Source organism: Notamacropus eugenii, chromosome 3 (assembly GCF_028372415.1).
Source record: "Notamacropus eugenii isolate mMacEug1 chromosome 3, mMacEug1.pri_v2, whole genome shotgun sequence".
NCBI classification, from domain to species: domain Eukaryota; kingdom Metazoa; phylum Chordata; class Mammalia; order Diprotodontia; family Macropodidae; genus Notamacropus; species Notamacropus eugenii.
In genome coordinates this window covers 110,945,070-110,963,174 of record NC_092874.1, presented here as the reverse complement: position 1 = coordinate 110,963,174, position 18,105 = coordinate 110,945,070, and positions in this window count along the sequence as shown.

Sequence of the window (18,105 nt, the reverse complement as noted above, 5' to 3'; positions counted from 1 at the left end):
TCCCTTTGCATCCTTAAATCACATTTGTTATCATCACATCTATGTCTATGTATATCCCTGTATATCTGTCTATGTATATCCCTTTTACATTTCATAATAAATATATAATTCTCAAGATTAACAAGTATTATCTTCCCTTATAGGGATGTAAAGAGTTAGCCCATATTGTGTAACAATTTTTTTCCCCCATTGACCTTTTTATGCCTCTCTTGAGAGCTACGTTTGAAGATCAATTTTCTACGGCGTTCTGACCTTTTCATCAGGAAGGTCTGAAAATCCCTCATTTCATTGAATGTCCATCTCCTTGTCTGAAATATTATGCTCAACTTTGTTGGGTAATTAATCCTTGGTTGTAGTCCCAGCTCCTTTGCCTTATGGAATATTGTATTCCAACTCCTTCAGTCTTTTAATGTAGAAGCTGCAAGGTCCTGTGTGATCCTGACCGTAGCTCCTTGATATTTGAATTGTTTCTTTCTGGCTGCCTGCAGTATTTTCTCCTTCACTTGATAGTTCTGGAATTTGACAACAATATTCCTTTGTGTTTTTAGTTTGGGGTCCCTTTCAGGAGGTGAATGGTGGACTCTTTCGATGACTATTTTGTCCTCTGGGTCTAGGACTTCTAGGCAATTTTCTTTGATGATTTCTTGGATGATATTTTCTAGGCTCTTTTTGGTATCATGGCTTCCTGGTAGACCAATAATCCTTAGATATTCTCTCCTGGATCTATTTTCAAGGTCAGTTGTTTTTTCAATTAGATATTTTACATTTTCTTCTCTCTTTTGATTCTTCAGATTCTGTTTGACTGATTCTTGATGTCTCATAGATTCATTAGCTTCTACTTGCCCAGTTCTATTTTTTGTCAAATTGTTGTCTTCAGTTAACTTTTGCATCTCCTTTTCCATCTATCCAATTGTTCCTTTTAAGGAATTATTTTCACCTGTTAGATTTTGTACTTCCTTTTCCATTTGTTCCATTTTCCTTCTTAAGGAGTTGTTCTCTTCAGTGAATTCTATTTTCACATTTTTAAAATCATTGGTCAGTTTTTCTTCTATTTCTCTAATTTTGGTTTTAAAATCCTTCCTGAGCTCTTCTAAGAAGGCTCTTTGTGCTTTAGATCAGTTCATATTCCCTTCTGAAGTTTCAGATGGGAGTACAGTCTCAATGCTGGCTACTTTGGTGTTTGTGCTTTGGTCCTTGTCCCCATAGAAAGATTCTATGGTCTTTTCTTTTCTGCTTTGTTTCTTACTCATGCTAATAACCCTTTTCCTGGCTTTTAAAGTAGATCTCTGCATCTGTGGCACAGGGAGCTTTGTCCCACAGTTCTTGTGCCTAAAACTTGAAGCTTTGTGTGTTGGTTTGTGTGTTCTTTCAGCTGGAAATTAAAATGTTGCAACTTATCTGGTGCTAAGCTGGCTGGTGCTTGAAAGCAGAGGTCAGTTGAGGTCTTTTGGGGTTTTTCCCATAGTTACCCTGGGGCTAGCTTGTTAAGTGTGGGAGAGGAGTGGTCTGGATGCTGGAGGCTCCTCTGCTGAGCTAGAGCATAGGCAAGCTCAGCTGTCTGCAGTAGTGTCTTCTCGATTCCGCTGGGGCACATCTTGGGGTCCTGGTGTTGGCAATTGTTTGCTTTACCCCCTGGGGTTCAGGATCTTCTCCTGGTTTGTTGAGGTGGGACTGTCTGGGACGATTCTGATCCTGCAGTGGTCACCTTTGGCCACAGCAAGAGGAATTCTCCCAGGGATCTTTCTAGCCTCATGAGCTGAGAGCCTGTTTACCCCTTCTGCTACTCCCTCTGTTACAGGGAATTTCCTGGGGAGGTATTCTCTGGGCTCGTCCAGGTTAACAAGGGGAGGGAGATAGGAATTACTGATCAGTCTGCCATCTTGGCTCTCGTAACTGGAAATCCCAAGACCATAATTCTTAAATGGGCATTCAGACCCCTTCAGGACCTCAAGTTTCCTTGCTTTTGCAGTCCTGTCTCTCATTTCTGTCCAATGTGGTGGGCTATGTTCTAGCCAAATTGGGTTACTTGTAATTACCTATATTGGTCCCATGCTTTTCTGTCTCTGTGTCTTTGGAAATACAGTTCCCTCTTCAAGCGACCTTACTGAAATCCATGCACCCTTGTAGACCTAGTTCAAATGCTTTGTTGTTATTCAGTTGTTTCAGTCCTATATGACTCTTTATGATCCCATTTGAGGTTTTCTTGGTAGAGATACTAGAGTGGTTTGCCATTTCCTTCTCTAGTTCATTTCACAGAGGGTGAAACTGAGCTAAATAGGGTTAAGTGCCTAAGGTTGCATAGCTAGTAAATGTCTGAGGCCATATTTGAACTCAGGTTTTCCTGACTCCAGGCCTGGCACTTTATCCACAATATGGAAGCCAATTCCTCCATAAAGCCTTTATTTATTATAATTAACCTTATCTTTCCTGGATTCTACATTATACTCTTTACCACACATACTTTTATTTTGCATTGTATAGTTAATGTAGATAGTACTCAATACATATATCACATTCCTTTTGCTAAATTGCAACCACTTTGGCTGTAGAGAGAATGTCTTCATTATCCTTGTAACTACCTAATATCTAATCATTGCTTTCCACATAGTAGAGGCTTAATAAGTTGTTGAATGAATAAATGGATGAATGCCTGAGATTGGAGAGGAAGGTAGAGGTTACCTGTCAAATGGTATGATATCTCAATCCTTAGTTTTCCTTAGTAAAAGATTTTATCTGTTTCCTCTTTACACTAACACCTAAATTTCATGGGCACTGAAAACAGCAGAGTTGCTAATTCCTAAGGGTGTGGACTGGACTAGCTACTCAGAGTGAAATCTCCACATGACCCACCAGGTGGTGATCTGTATCCTACCTACAAATTCTACCCATCCTTTGTTCAATCTTGCATGGTCGAGAAATCAGCCAATCCATATCTTGGCCTTAGTCTGGGGTTCTAGTTCAGCTCTTTTGTTCTTGGTTTTTAAATATGTCAATCATTGTAATGATAATTTGAATAGGAAGATCTTTCCTATCCATTAATAGGCCCATGTGACCTATCTGGGTCACATGGAAGTCTGAGTGACATGGAGCTTTGGTGGGAGGAGTTTGAATGGGTGGAACAGGAAGGAGTGAGTCAGCAATCAGAGCTGGGAAAGAGAGTAGGCAGCAAGTAGCATGAGTGGGAGAGCTTGTTGGTGATTTATCTAAGGAAGCTGGTTTGTGGGAAGCCTAACACAGGGAAGATTTAGGGATGGTATTGCCCTCTGCATTGTTACTATGTAATGTTTTGTTACTATGATGGATTTGGCTTTCTGGTGTTTTTTGTTTTTTCAATAAAGTAAAGCATAACATTCATCCAACATATTTAAGCAAAATATACCATCTAATACATATATGTGTCCCATAACAATAGCAACATCTGTAATACCAAGTATCCAACTAAAGTCCTTTTTCAAAATACCACACTATCCACTCCTGGGTCACGGGAAGAACAATCTTCTTAATCAATATCAAGTGTCCAAGTAAAGTCTTCTTCCATCTTAACTCAAGGTTGACTTCCAAGTCCCATGACTCTTCCTCTATGGACTGACCACTCCTGGCTCTTGCCTAGGTTAACACATAGGCAGCTCTCTGCTCCTGCTTCTTGTCTCAACTCACAGGGACTTTTCCACTTCAAACTCGTACTGCTTCTGCCTGACATCAGGCTCCAAGGGCTCTTGCCTGCAGCTTCTATTCCTAGAAGAACAAAACTTAACAGAGCTATAACAATATTTATACACATTACCAGCACCATTATCTCATTTCACTCATAAAGATCTATAGAGAGGGCTTCTGTCTGAGAACCCCACTCACAGTCAATTCTCTTTCAGGTCTGCTTCTCTCTCTTCTCTCTCAGCTCTGTTTCTGACTGCTCCCTCTACAGTATATATTTTCTTTCTTTTTTTTTAAATTTATTAATTTAACTTTTAACATTCATTTCACAAAATTTTGGGTTCCAAGTTTTCTCCCATTTGTCCCCTCCCCCCACCCCAAAACACCAAGCATTCTAATTGCCCCTGTCACCAATCTGCCCTCTCTTCTATCATCCCTCCCTTTCCTTGTCCTCATCTTCTCTTTTGTCCTGTAGGGCCAGATAACTTTCTATACCCCTTTACCTGTATTTCTTATTTCCTAGTAGCAAGAACAATACTCAACAGTTGTTCCTAAAACTTTGGGTTTCAACTTCTCTTCATCCCTCCCTCCCCACCCATTCCCTTTAGGAAGGCAAGCAATTCAATATAGGCCATATCTGTGTAGTTTTGCAAATGATTTCCTTAATAGTCGTGTTGTGTAAGACTAACTATATTTCCCTCCATCCTATCCTGCCCCCCATTGCTTCTGTTCTCTTTTTTGATCCTGTCCCTCCCCAAATTGCTCCCTCCTCCCATTGCCCTTCCTTCCATCATCCGCCCCACCCTGCTTATCCCCTTATCCCCCACTTTCCTGTATTGTAAGATAGGTTTTCATACCAAAATGAGTGTGCATTTTATTCCTTCCTTTAGTTGAATGGATGACAGTAAACTTCATGTTTTTCTCTCACCTCCCCTCTTTTTCCCTCCACTAAAAAGTCTTTTGCTTGCCTCTTTTATGAGAGGTAATTTACCCCATTCATTTCTCCCTTTCTCCTCCCAATATATTTCTCTCTCATTGCTTAATATCATTTTTTTAAGGTATGATGCCATCCTATTCAATTCCCTCTGTGCTCTTTGTCTGTCTGTGTGCATGAGTGTGTGTGTGTGTGTGTGTGTGTGTGTGTGTGTGTGTGTGTGTGTGTGTGTGGGTGTGGGTGTGAGTGTGGGTGTGGGTGTGGTTGTGGGTGTGTGTATGTGTGTAATCCCACCAACTACCCAGATACTGAAAAGTTTCAAGAGTTACAAATATTGTCTTTCCATGTAGGAATGTAAACAGTTCAACTTTAGTAAGTCCCTTATGACTTCTCTTTGCTGTTTACTTTTCATGCTTCTCTTCATTCTTGTGTTTGAAAATCAAATTTTCTTTTCAGCTCTGGTCTTTTCATCAAGAATGCTTGAAAGTCCTCTATTTCATTGAAAGACCAATTTTTCCCCTGAAGTATTTTACTCAGTTTTGCTGGGTAGGTGATTCTTGGTTTTAGTCCTAGTTCCTTTGACTTCTGGAATATGATATTCCACGCCCTTCAATCCCTCAATGTAGAAGCTATTAGATCTTGTGTTATCCTTATTTCCACAATGCTTGAATTGTTTCTTTCTAGCTGCTTGCAATATTTTCTCCTTGACCAGGGAACTCTGGAATTTGGCCACAGTGTTCCTAGAAGTTTCTCTTTTTGGATCTCTTTCAGACAGTGATCGGTGGATTCCTTGAACACTAATTTTGCTCTCTGGTTCTAGAATATCAGGGCAGTTTTCCTTGATAATTTCATGAAAGATGATGTGTAGGCTCTTTTTTTGATCATGGCTTTCAGGTAGGCCCATGATTTTTAAATTGTCTCTCCTGGATCTATTTTCCAGGTCAATTGTTTTTCCAATGAGATATTTCACATTATCTTCCATTTTTTCATTCTTTTGATTTTGTTTTGTGATTTCTTGGTTTCTCATAAAGTCATTAGCCTCCATCTATTTCATTCTAATTTTGAAAGAACTATTTTCTTCAGTGAGCTTTTGAAGCTCCTTTTCCATTTGGTTAATTCTGCTTTTGAAAGCATTCTTCTCCTCCTTGGCTTTTTGAACCTCTTTTGCCAATTGAGTTAGCCTATTTTTAAAGGTGTTATTTTCTTCAGCATTTTTTTGGGGTCTCCTTTAGCAAGGTGTGGACCTGCTTTTCATGCTTTTCTTGCATCTCTCTCATTTCTCTTCCCAGTTTTTCCTCCACCTTTCTAACTTGATTTTCAAAATCCTTTTTGAGCTCTTCCATGGCCTGAGCCCATTGAATATTTATTTTGGATGTTTGGGATACAGAAGCCTTCTATGTCTTTCCCTGATGGTAAGCATTGTTCTTCCTCATCCAAAAGGATGGGAGGAGATATCTGTTCACCAAGAAAGTAACCTCCTATGGTCTTATTTTTTTTTCTCTTTTCTGGGCATTTTCCCAGCCAGTTACTTGACTTCTGAGTTTCCTCTCCACACCCACCTCACCTCCAGATCCACTCAGCTAGTGCCTGGGGGCTGGGATTCAAATGTTGCTTCCCAGCCTCAGGGCTTTCAGCAGGGGCGGGGCTGCTATTCAGTGTGAGATTAAGTTTAGGTGCTCAGATGGGGGCAGGACCACCACACAGGGCTCTGTTCCCTCAGGGGGGTTATGAGGACACCTTGGACAATGGATCCAGGCTTCTGCCTGCTTTGGGAGCCCCTGCCCTGCTGCTGCCTCAGCTGCTGTCTCTGGAGGGGGCCCAAGTTATGGAGACACCCTGCTACCCTCTCAGCAAGCTGAAAAGACCCTCTCACTGACCTTTGGTGCCTGTAGGTGGAAGGACCTGGGCTGCTGCTGGAGATTCTGTCCCTGAAGACTGCTTGGATCTGCTCCTCTCGGTGCTGCGTGGCCAAGCTGGGCTCTGCTCTGGGTCCAGTGCACAACAGACCTTTCAGGTCAGTTTTTCAGGTCTCTTTGGAACAGAAATCTCCTCCACTCCATTGTTCTGTGGCTTCTGCTGCTCCAGAATTTGTTGGGAGTTCTTCTTTACAGGCATTTTATGGGCTGTGGGTTAGGAGCTAGCATATGTGTATCTTTCTACTCCACCATCTTGGCTCCTCCCCTCTGGTGTTTGAATAAATATTTTGGCTCTGTCTTTCATGTGGAAAGTCTGTTATGTTGTGATTCAGAACTGTGCCAGCCTATCATAGCTGCCTGTGAATACCATATTGGTGCTGCAATCTTATATTTTATTAAATTATCGAATTTGACTCAGTCCCCATTTTCCATTAAGACTTATCTCTTGCCCAGTATGCTATGGCCCATAGGAATAACACTTGCATTATAGACTACATTTACTAAATGGAATCAGAAGTGAAAAGCTATAGTAGAGAAACTTCCAGCTGTTCCATCAGTCTGATAAAGATCTGAAATCTCTGCTCTCCCCTTCTGGTCTTAGATGGAGCATCCCAGCTGTACCTGAATGGCCACTCAGGGAAGCACATTGCTGCATTCCCATTTCAAAACCAATGGAAGAAAGGGAAGGAATCATTTCACCAATATCCACTGCTGCTCTCAATACTTTTGTTAGCAGATCTTTGGAGTGTCCAAAGACAGGAACCCTCATGGCCTTCTCCTAGGATACAGCTGCTGCTCACCATTCTCTCTCAGAATATCTGCTCAGCATACTACCATGTGCCATATCTACCTTCTCTTATGGGTCTCTGGCTATTTTCACTGACATTCAGAGACCTACAGCATTTTTAGCAGCTCAAGTGCTGCTAGATCTGTTCCTGGATACCTCAGAAATAGAATGGAATTACTATTCAACAAACAGAATGAACCCCATGCCATCTCACACCATAGGATCAATGCCCATGTGGTACACCCCTCAGTCATGTCTGGCACACTTGCCAAATCATGCAGCTTTCTTGACTTAAAGGGTTCACTCAAAGTGATATTGCAGGATCTTATGCAACTCCTGGATCCTGCATTTTCAGTTTTTTTTAGAGATTTTCTAGAGATTTGGAAATTATAGGGACAACCCAACCTGTTTCAAAAAACACTGGTTACATTAGCAAAAAGTATGAAGGCTGAGAAACACAGCTGCAACTGGACCCCAGAGAGAATTGGGAGTTCCATCCAAATTCAGTAGAATAGAGAAAACTTTAAGCTAATTTGCACTGTCTTCAATGCTGGTATATAGAAGTCCAGAAGTGCCAAATACAAAGGCCACATGTAGCCACAACACTGGTAAGTGTGGCTCAATTGGAAGTGTGAGTTCCTGCAGGACTCGGGATATCAATTTAAGAATTATGCTCTTTATTTATTAAGTAATAGGGAAGTTTTGGAAGAATTTCGAAGACAGGACTGATCTGATCTGATTTCTGCATGAGAAAGATAAATCTATTTGATTGTGATTAATTAAATAGTATTAAGGATAGATTGGAAGAGGAAGAGACTGGAGGCTTAAGACTAAACCAATCATCTGACTTTAATGTGATGATGAGTATGTGTGTATATGTGTACATATATAATATATATATATACCTACTTAAATACATGCATATGTGTGTATGTTTTCTAAGTCAAAATGAGGCCTGTAGCCTGTTTCTATTTGAATTTGACACCATTACTCTCATCAGACCAGCCCAAATTTTGGAGTGAGTTATAGTGCAGTGAGTTAGAGAATAAAGAAATGAGCAACGGGTCAGATACCTAGAAATAGGTGTGGCTCAGGAAAATAGCCTGGAGCTTTTGGCTCCAGAAGCTCCCTAGCATTATGTGTGATCAGGGCTGCTATGGTGCTAGGGTCAAGCAGTCAGAAGCTAGTAAGGTATGACTGTATTTCCTTGGGGATCTTCTGTGGTCCACGGCTGGATCCTGTACTGCTTGGGAGTGAAGACTTGCAAATAAGAGAAGCAATAACAGTGTGTCTTGCAGATTTGTCTTCAGAGTTATACATGTAAGTACTGGGCACAGCCTGAACAAAGGCAAAAACCTAAGATCATGCCAGCTTCATGACTAAATTCATGCCCAGTTCTGCATAAGATTATTTCTCCCAGAAAATGATAGTTTGAAGACTCATCTAGAAGACTAGCACTTGAGTCAAAGGAACTAAGTTCAAATTATGCCTCTGATGTTTATTGCCAATATGACTTAGGCATATTAAGTTCCTGGATTTTAGTTTGTTTATCTGTAAAAATGAGGGGGTTTGACTGTATGACTTCTGCAGTCCTTTCTAGCTCTAAGTCTACTTGTAGAAGCCAAAGTGAATGTGGGAGGACAAGGTATAAGTAAGAGAACATCATGAATAAAGACCCCATTTGAAATTAATTTGAGAGCTATAATCAAATTCAATTAAGCCTCTCTTCTCCAAAAAGAATCTTGAAACACCATCTCCTAAACAGAAAAAGTATAATGAAGCAATATGTAAATAAAAAGGCAAAGTTAAATAGGATTCTTCCTTCCTAGAGTCTCTTCCTTTATGAGATCAAGTTACAGATTGGAAGGTTCCTTATTGAACGCTGAATTAGAGAAAATGCTGGTGAAAGTTCTTAAGGGTTACTTTGATTAAGATATGTTAACCTGAGGGATTGTCTTTCTGTATTCTAGGCACAGTATATTTCTTTCTTTCTTTTAAAAAAATTTTTTTTCTAAAACTTAAATACACAATAAGAAAAAGAAAAGAAACATTATAAATTTAAATACTAAAATTAAATACAAAATAAGAAAAGAAAAACGTATTGCCATGTGCACAGCAGAACATGAAAGAATTCAAAATATACAGCAAGAAATTTCCATTTCAAGGAAGCCAACATAATAAATTGTTTTTAATATATATAAAAGATATGATATAATATAACATAATATGATATGATACAATATAATACAATTACATTGTGTTCCAATATGCCCATCTTTTCTTTGCTTCCTTGTAAGTTTTCTTTTGTTCTTTGCTGTACACTTTTTACTTTGTTTTTTTTCCCCCTCCTTCCTTCCACCTCCCAACCCAGAAAGGCTACAATTAAGTGTGGATACATGCATATATATATATATATATATATATATATATATATATATATATATATATATATATATATATATATGCGTGTGTGTATACATGTATATATATGTATGTGTGTACATATGTGTTTCCAAACATATATACACAAATATATACATACATAAACACATATGTACACACATATATAAACAGATATCTATAATCATGTTCATCTAGACATATATATGCATCTATGTAAGACTGTACTATACTTTTTTGTCCTGTTACTCTGAAGGTTCATAACACCTTCCTTCATAGGTCCAAATTTTTCCATATATTTCTTAGTCCACCAATTCATTGTTTGCCATACCACAGCAATATTCTAACCTCATACTGTCTAGTTATAGTCTAAAACAGTATTGATTAATATGGGTGACATATAGTGTAGTTTTCCTATTTTTCTCTTTTGATTAAATGTATTTTAGCTTTAACTTTGTTTGAGATCATGATTTCTACCCCTACTTTTTTTCCCCTAACCAATTCTACTCCTGATCTTTATTTTATACTTGTGTGTATCTCTTATTTCCTATCTCTCCTAGCTCCTCTACTTTACTTCTAACCACAATCCTTGCCCCCTCATTACTTAACCAACCCCCCACCAAAGATCCTTCTCTTCTTTCTCCCCACCCTAAAATCCCTCCCTTAGCCTTTCCCCACTTCCTATCTCTTTAGCTTTTTATTTATTTCTAAATTTGGAAGGTTTTTGTGCTCATATATATGTATATGTATATGTATATATATATATGTATATGTATATATACATGTATATATATAGATATAAACATACATATATGTGTATATATGTATGTATGTACATATGTATATACTGTTCCTTCTTTAACACATTCCTGATGAGAGTAAGTTTCCAGAACTACCAGCCCTCTTCCGCCATCTAATACCTCTGAGTCAATTCTTCTTCTTATACCTCATTTGTATAAAATAATTACTCTTTTAACCTTTTCCTAGATGGTTTACTTTTTAGTATCACATCACATTAAGTTTACCCCAATCTTTCTTTTGAACTACCCAATTACTAATAACAATCTTAGACATATGATTTACATTTCCTCATATAAAAAGTGAATAGCTTGTCCTTATTAAGTTCCTTGTAATTAGTCTTTGATGTTTACTTAATAATTCTTTTGGATCTTGTATATCAAATTTTCTATCAGTTTCAGGGTTTTTTGCAACAAAATTCCGAAAGTCTGGGAATTCATTCAGTCCTTTTTTTTTTTCTGTTCAAGATGATATTTGACTTTTCTAGGTATGATATTTTTAGCTGTAATTCCAATTCTTTTGCTCTTTGATATATAGTGTTCTGAGACCTGCAGTCTTTTAGGGTAGCTGCTGCTAGGTCTTGTGTGATTCCAGATATGACTCCACCATATTTGAACTGTTTTTTTTCTCATTGTTTGTAATATTTTCTCTTTGAGCTGGGGGTTTCAGAATCTAGTTATAGGTTTTTCTCATAGGATCTCTTTTAGAGGGTGATCAGTAGATTTTTTCTATTTCTACATTCCACTCTTGTTCTAACACTTCAAGACAATTTTCTTTAATTATTTCTTATATTATTGTATCAAGTTCCTTTTTTTGATCATAACTTTCAGATAGTAGTATATTTCTTTCTAAAGCTGAACCAGCCCATTCCCTAGAATGAGAGCATCATTTAACAAAAATCTATTTTCTCTTCTTCTCCTCTGTCCCCCATTGAAAGAAAGGGTAGGAGGAGAGAAACCCTTGTAACAAATATGTGTAGTCAAGCAAAACAAAATCCTGCACTGGGTATATCCAAAAAGTACATGTTTCAGTCTCCAGCTAAAACGTTTCTGTTCTATGGAATTAGAGTTGATCACTGAATTGATTAGAGTTCTTAAGTTTTCCAAAGTTATTTGCCTTTATGATATTGTTATAGTATAAATTGTTCTCCTGTTTCTGTTTACTCTGTATCAGTTTGTGCAAGTCTCCCTGTTTCTCTGAAACTATCCTTTTGTCTGCTGTATGGCCAAATAGTATTCTATACCACTCTATACCATAATGGATTCATCTATTCCACACTTGGTGGGCACCTTATTAGTTTCTAATTGTTTGGTAAATCCTTATCCTCAGTTTCCTTCTTTTAGTGTTTCTTGTCCATCACCAAAAACTATTACTACAACCACCTTCTAACAATATCCTAGATTACAGCTTATTTTATGTTGGTTGGTTTTTTATTTATATGGTATCTCAACTTCCTGATGAAAGTTTTAAGTAGTTATTTTGATTTCATCAGTAACATAGTGACATATTAACATATATTTTAAGATGGATTTACTTCTAGAAAGATTTGTGCAAATGTTTAGTTCTATCCTATGTAAGTTGGTTCTTGTGGTTTTTGAAGGTACAACTCTTCTATTTGTAGGGCATAGCTCTTTTTTTGTCTTAATATCTTCTATCCACTTATCACTCAAGTTTTAGACCTGTGTTCTTATCTTAGAAAGCCTGGAAAGAATCTGGTAGGATATCTCCAAATCATTACTTATTTAAAATGGCAGAAAATATCACATGGTCTTCTCATCTTATGTTCAATTTCCCTGATAGATACAAATATAGCAAACATTTATAAATCACCTACATCAGTCTGAGTTCTATTTAAGTAAGAAATAGGATTTCTGGGACCCAAAATGGCAGAGTAAGCAGTAAATCACTGTAACTCTCCCATGCTCACCTCCAAATAACCATAAAATATTGCCACAAAACAAATCGTGAAACAGCAGAACCAGCAAAAAGATGGGCTGAAACAAATCTTAAACCTAAGAAATTTCAAATATCAGCAATAAAGGTCCATCTCACTCAGATGAGAGAGGAGCACATTCCAAGATAGAAAGTATCCCAGCAAGCAACATCTCAGCAAACCAGAAAAAGATTCTGAGTCCCAGTGTGGTTGGCAAATGCCAACATGAGGACTCCCCACATGCCTTAGCATAGCCAGGGGAACTAGCAGATGCCAGCTCTAAGAACTACTATGTGCTTCAGTGCAGCCCTGAACAAATAATCATCCTCTGGTGACTGGACTACCATATGCTTCAGCATAGTCCGGGGAAACAGGCTTCCTCCAGCAGGCAGGCATCCACATGATTCAGCATAGCCCCAGGGAAATACAGAACTACTCCAAGGCCTCAGCACATGCCAGACAAAGCCACTAGGACCCCAGTTCAGCTCCAGGTAAGTTTTCATGCCCCTATGGCCTCCAGCAGTGCCAGCTACTTCCCAATCCTTCAGCACAGCACTAGACATGAGAAACCTTTGTGGGCCTCAGGGCAACATCAGTATAGCACCAGGTAGACATCTAAGGCCACTTGTGAAAGAAACCTGAGATAGTGCCCTTTCCACCCTTTACAGCAGAGCTCAAATTTAAAAGAAAGGAAAAAGACAAAAAAAAAAAATGAGCAAAAAACAACAAAAAAAGAATCCAACCATAGAAAGTTCTTAAGACCAAGGCATAAACTCAGAAGAGGACAACAACATCAAAGTATAGACAAAAACCCCAAGAAAGGTAGGAAGTGATTGCAAAGTCCAGAAAGAATTTATAAAAGAACTCAAAAGGAAGCTTTAAAAATAATATAAGAAAAATTGGGAAAAGAAATGAAAGTGATGCAAGAGAAATATGAAAAAAGAGTCAATAGCTTGGAAAACTGCTTAAAAAATAGAATTGACCAAATGGAAAAGGAGATACAAAAACTCACTGAAAAAATAATTCCTTAAAAACAATTGGCCAAATGGAAAAGAAAATACAAAAACTAACTGAGGAAAACAACACCTTAAAAGTTAGAAATGGACAAGTAGAAGCTAATGATTCTATGAGACATCAAGAATCAATCAAATTCAAAAGAATGAAAAAAGTAGAAGAAAATGTAAACTCTCTCATGGGAAAAACAACTGACCTAGAAAATAGATCCAGGAGAGACAATATCAGAATCATTGGACTACTTGAAAACCATAATCAAAAGGAGTACTTGGACAATATCTTTCAAGAAATTATCAAGGAAAACGGCTGTAAAATCCTGGAACCAGAAGACAAAATAAGCATTGAAAGAATCTACTGATCACCTCAGGAAGCAGATTCCAAAATAAAAATTCCAAAGAACATTATAGTCCAGTTTCAGAACTATCAGGTCAAGGAAAAAATACTACAAGTAGTCAGAAAGAAACAATTCAACTGTCAGGAAGTCACGATCACGGTAACACAGGACTCAGCAACTGCAACAGTAAAGGATCAAAGGCCATGGAACATGATATCCTGAAAGGCATAGGAGCTAAGATTACAACCAAGAATCATTTTCCTGACAAATTAGGCATAATACATCAAGGGGGGAAAATGGTCATTCAATGAAATAGAAGTTAACCTTTCATAAGGAGAAGAACAGAGCTATATCAAAAATTTGACCTCCCACATCAAGACCAAGAGAAGCATAAACAGGAAAAAAGGAGAAAAAATTAAGTAAGAAATAATCGCTGCCATCAAGGAACTCATAGTCTAGTAGAGGGATAAGACTTATATATAAATGACCAACTGCAACACACTGGGTAGGCAAGCCAAGCTAGCTGAAACAACAAGGGATCCTGAAGGAGAGGCAAGCAGTATGTGCTAGGCAAGTTAAACCACCACCACCACCACCACCACCACCACCACCACCTTGACCATCTGTTATCCTCAGATGCTGGGGAATATAGCCCATGACCATGACCTCAAGAACTTTGGGAATTCATTGTCCCCCCAACTACCAGAATTGTTTCCAACCAAAGCATTACAACTGTCATTGATGGCACAGATCATTGTGAAAAAGAAGCCTACCTTCCTCATCACAACTGCCAATAGCTACTAACCAACTACTATCAATAGGCCGATTATCACAGGAACCCTGGGAGTGTCAATGCCCCTCTGACCAGCAGTCTTCCTTCCAGCCCCAGCCCTCAAAGCTATCTTCTGGGAAGTAGCTCCTTTGGAGAATGAGCCAGACAACTCAATATTACTTCCCACCGATGGTCACTCACAGGGCAGACATGCAAGTCTAGATGAAGTGGCAGAATATTGTGAAGGAGTGATAGGAGGGAACCTGTGTCAGACGGGTAAAACTACCACTACCTTAAGCAATATCTCCTCTCAGACCCTAACAGAGATAGGTCAGGACCATGAACCCAAGCCGGGAAACAACCCTGTAGAGATGCAGCATGGCAAATATAAGCTATAATAATATGTATATAGAAAACCCAGAAAAGAAAGTTCTTACCACTGAAGTCCTTGGCCCTGTCAAGTAGCTCAATCCAGAACTGATGTGATTTCTTTGGTGAAAATGGCATTTAAAAATTGAGTAAATGGGTATGTGTGTGTGTGTGTGTGTGTGTGTGTGTGTGTGTGTGTGTGTGTGTGTTTTGCATGCTAGTTTATATACAAAGACTAGGCTTACCAAATGAAACTAAGTTTCTTTTATGATGGACTTCTAGGTAAATGCAGCAGCCTGCACCATTTTTTATGGGGTAGACTCTGGGACCACCATAAACAGTGATGCTATGATCAAGACTGACTGGAAGGTAGCAATCTCTGAAACTAATATATAAGCTCAAGATATTCGCATAGCAGGAGTATTCACTGTTGATGGCAACTTGGATCTCCTTCCTAACATTTGTAAAGGACTTAACACTGTGCCTGGCATGTAGTAGTCACTATATAAATGCTTATTCTCTTCCTCCATTGTAACCCAGGAACCACAGATTTACTTAGACAAAAAGATGGTTTGGCATACAATAGGCACTTAACAAATGCTTAATGCTACATCAATTGATCAGGCAAGTGGATTTGTTCTCTACTTATCTCAGCACAGTCAATGGAGAAAAAGAACTAAGAAATCCAGTCAACAGCTTCAAGATAGTCAATAGTCTCAGAGAGTCTAATGTTCTACCTTTTTCTCATCTTCTGTCTAGATCACATTAAAAAAAAAATCATATCCCACATCCTTCCGCCTCCTTCCAGTTTATTCTGTCTTGTGGCCTTGTTGTCAAGGGCTATCAGCCAGAACAAATGGATACCAGTTGTTATTTCCTGCTTGAGGTCATTTCCTCATCCTGAAGCTGAATCTACATAGATGACTCATTCACTCTGTTCCACTTAACAAATGAATGCTGGTTTCCTGTTAGAGCTATACTTATTGAGATGACTCAATTACCTTGTCCTACTTAACCCTTTACCTTCCTCCAGAAGTTGACATAGTGGTTTCCACATCCATCATAACAAATTCTGATGCTGTTGCTCAATGTTTGATTCTATTATCTCAACCACATGCCCTTGCATGCCTTTCTGTAGGACATATTAAAAATGTGGACATTAAAGAAAACACTGCTCTGATGGAAGTTCAGCAACTGCCAGAAAACTCTAATGTTACTATCAAGGGTTCTGGGGCTACCACAATATAATAAAGAAATAGCATAGAAGATTCTGGAATTTCAGCTTGAATCTGATGAGGCCCATGGTGTTGCAGGCCTGGCCTAATTCAAGTCAGTCTAATATTTCAGGTTTGGGGTTGGAATGCAGTGAGATACTCATATATCATCTAAGAGTTAACAAAAGATTTATTTACCCAAGGCAGTGTAAGCATATGTGGCAAGGATAGAGGATTAATTTACTTGAACACAGCTTCCTTGCTTTTATATTGGCTATGTTGATCTGCTGGATAGATACCTGAGTGAGAAACTCGTACCTTATGTATTGACTTTTGACTTAGCCTACCTTTAGATCCAATTAACATGCAAGTGAAGACATTATCCTCATGATGTCATTGGTCCTCTTTATCAAGGAAGAATGAACAACAATAACCACTTAGACTACCAGAAAGCTATGCCATTGGTTCAAGCCTGAGACATCTGGGCTATTGAAATCGAGAAGATAATTTTAAGAAACTGCCTGGCCTATGGGGTATTGAACTAGGATGCTGCTTCTTCCACAACAGAAGTTGGTGGTGACCCAGGTGGCTCTACATTTTTAAAAACACTTTATTGACATCCACAACGATACCACATTGTGACAGTCTTTTGGATACTGGTACTAGTATTCAAAATGTTTTGTGATCTAAGTGGTCAAAATCAATCAATCAATATATGCCCATCAAGGACAGGCAAAACTAGGAGTTATTTATTCTATCAGTATGTCTAATTCATTCCAAATTATACTTTTGCATTTACACATTTTCCATAATTAATGCCAAACCATTAACATTAATCAACACTCAATTAGTCTCCAAGAAAAGAAAATCCTTTTCTTAGGTTTCCATGACACATAATGGAAGCTACTTAATTTGCCTAAGGTTGACCAGTTACAATTTTACCACCCTTCTGATTGTGGGAACAATGTTTGAGAGTTGGAAGTAAAGTATGGGAGTATGGAAAATGAAGGTCTGCATCTAGGCAGTCTGGCCCAGGCCATGAACAGTGCTGGCCAGATTCAAGAGCCCACCTGTTCTAGTCTGTGAGACCATGAAACCCCAATAGGCTCTTGGGAGGCTTGCAGTGTGGCTTTCTCTTGGGTCCTTCTGCTTCCACTGCTGATTGATTAAAGGGACCATCCCTTGAGTAACTACTTAGAGAGACCTATTCGTTGAATGGGTATATCTCACTCAAAATGAAAATCTGATAAGACCTTAGCCTAAAATGTCCAAGGTCTCACATTGCATCCTGGGCCATCTCCAGTCATCCTGATGAATATCTCTGGCCACTGAACCTAGATGGATCTGGAGGAGAAAGTGAGGCTGGTGACCTTGCACAGTCTTCCTTCCCTCAAATCAAAGTCAACTGCAAGTCATGTCATCATCTTGATGTCATGTTCCTCTTTGAGAATGAAGGACAAACACAACAACAGCTGGGCTCCCGTCCTCTATTTCCTCTGTAACACCAGAATTCTTTATCACAATTAGGGATGATCAATCAGAGCTCCCTGGTGTCTACTTTTATGAAGACTCGTCCAATCAGCTTTGAGCTAATGTAATCAACAATAATTAATGTGTGTAGTAATTTTTGCCAATATGTTAATGTAGTTTCATCATCACTATTGTCCTAACTGGTACAAAAAATATATCATTGTTATAACTTGCACAACATGTTGTTTGCTTAGAGTACATGTACTTACTGTGAATTCAAGATGGACTCACTCCTCTTAAAGAGATCCCATGGCATATAACTTCTTCTTGACCATTGTCTGGCTTGCAGTACTTAAGCCATGTTTCCCTGCTATATGTATCACCAGGATCATTGCAGTTGTCTTTCTTGAATTCCACTGGACTAATTGATGGTGCCATTTCCTCTGGTTTCTTGGGTATAAATGATGATTCTTCTTGAGTTGAAACATTCATCTTTTGATAATCTATTGTTCA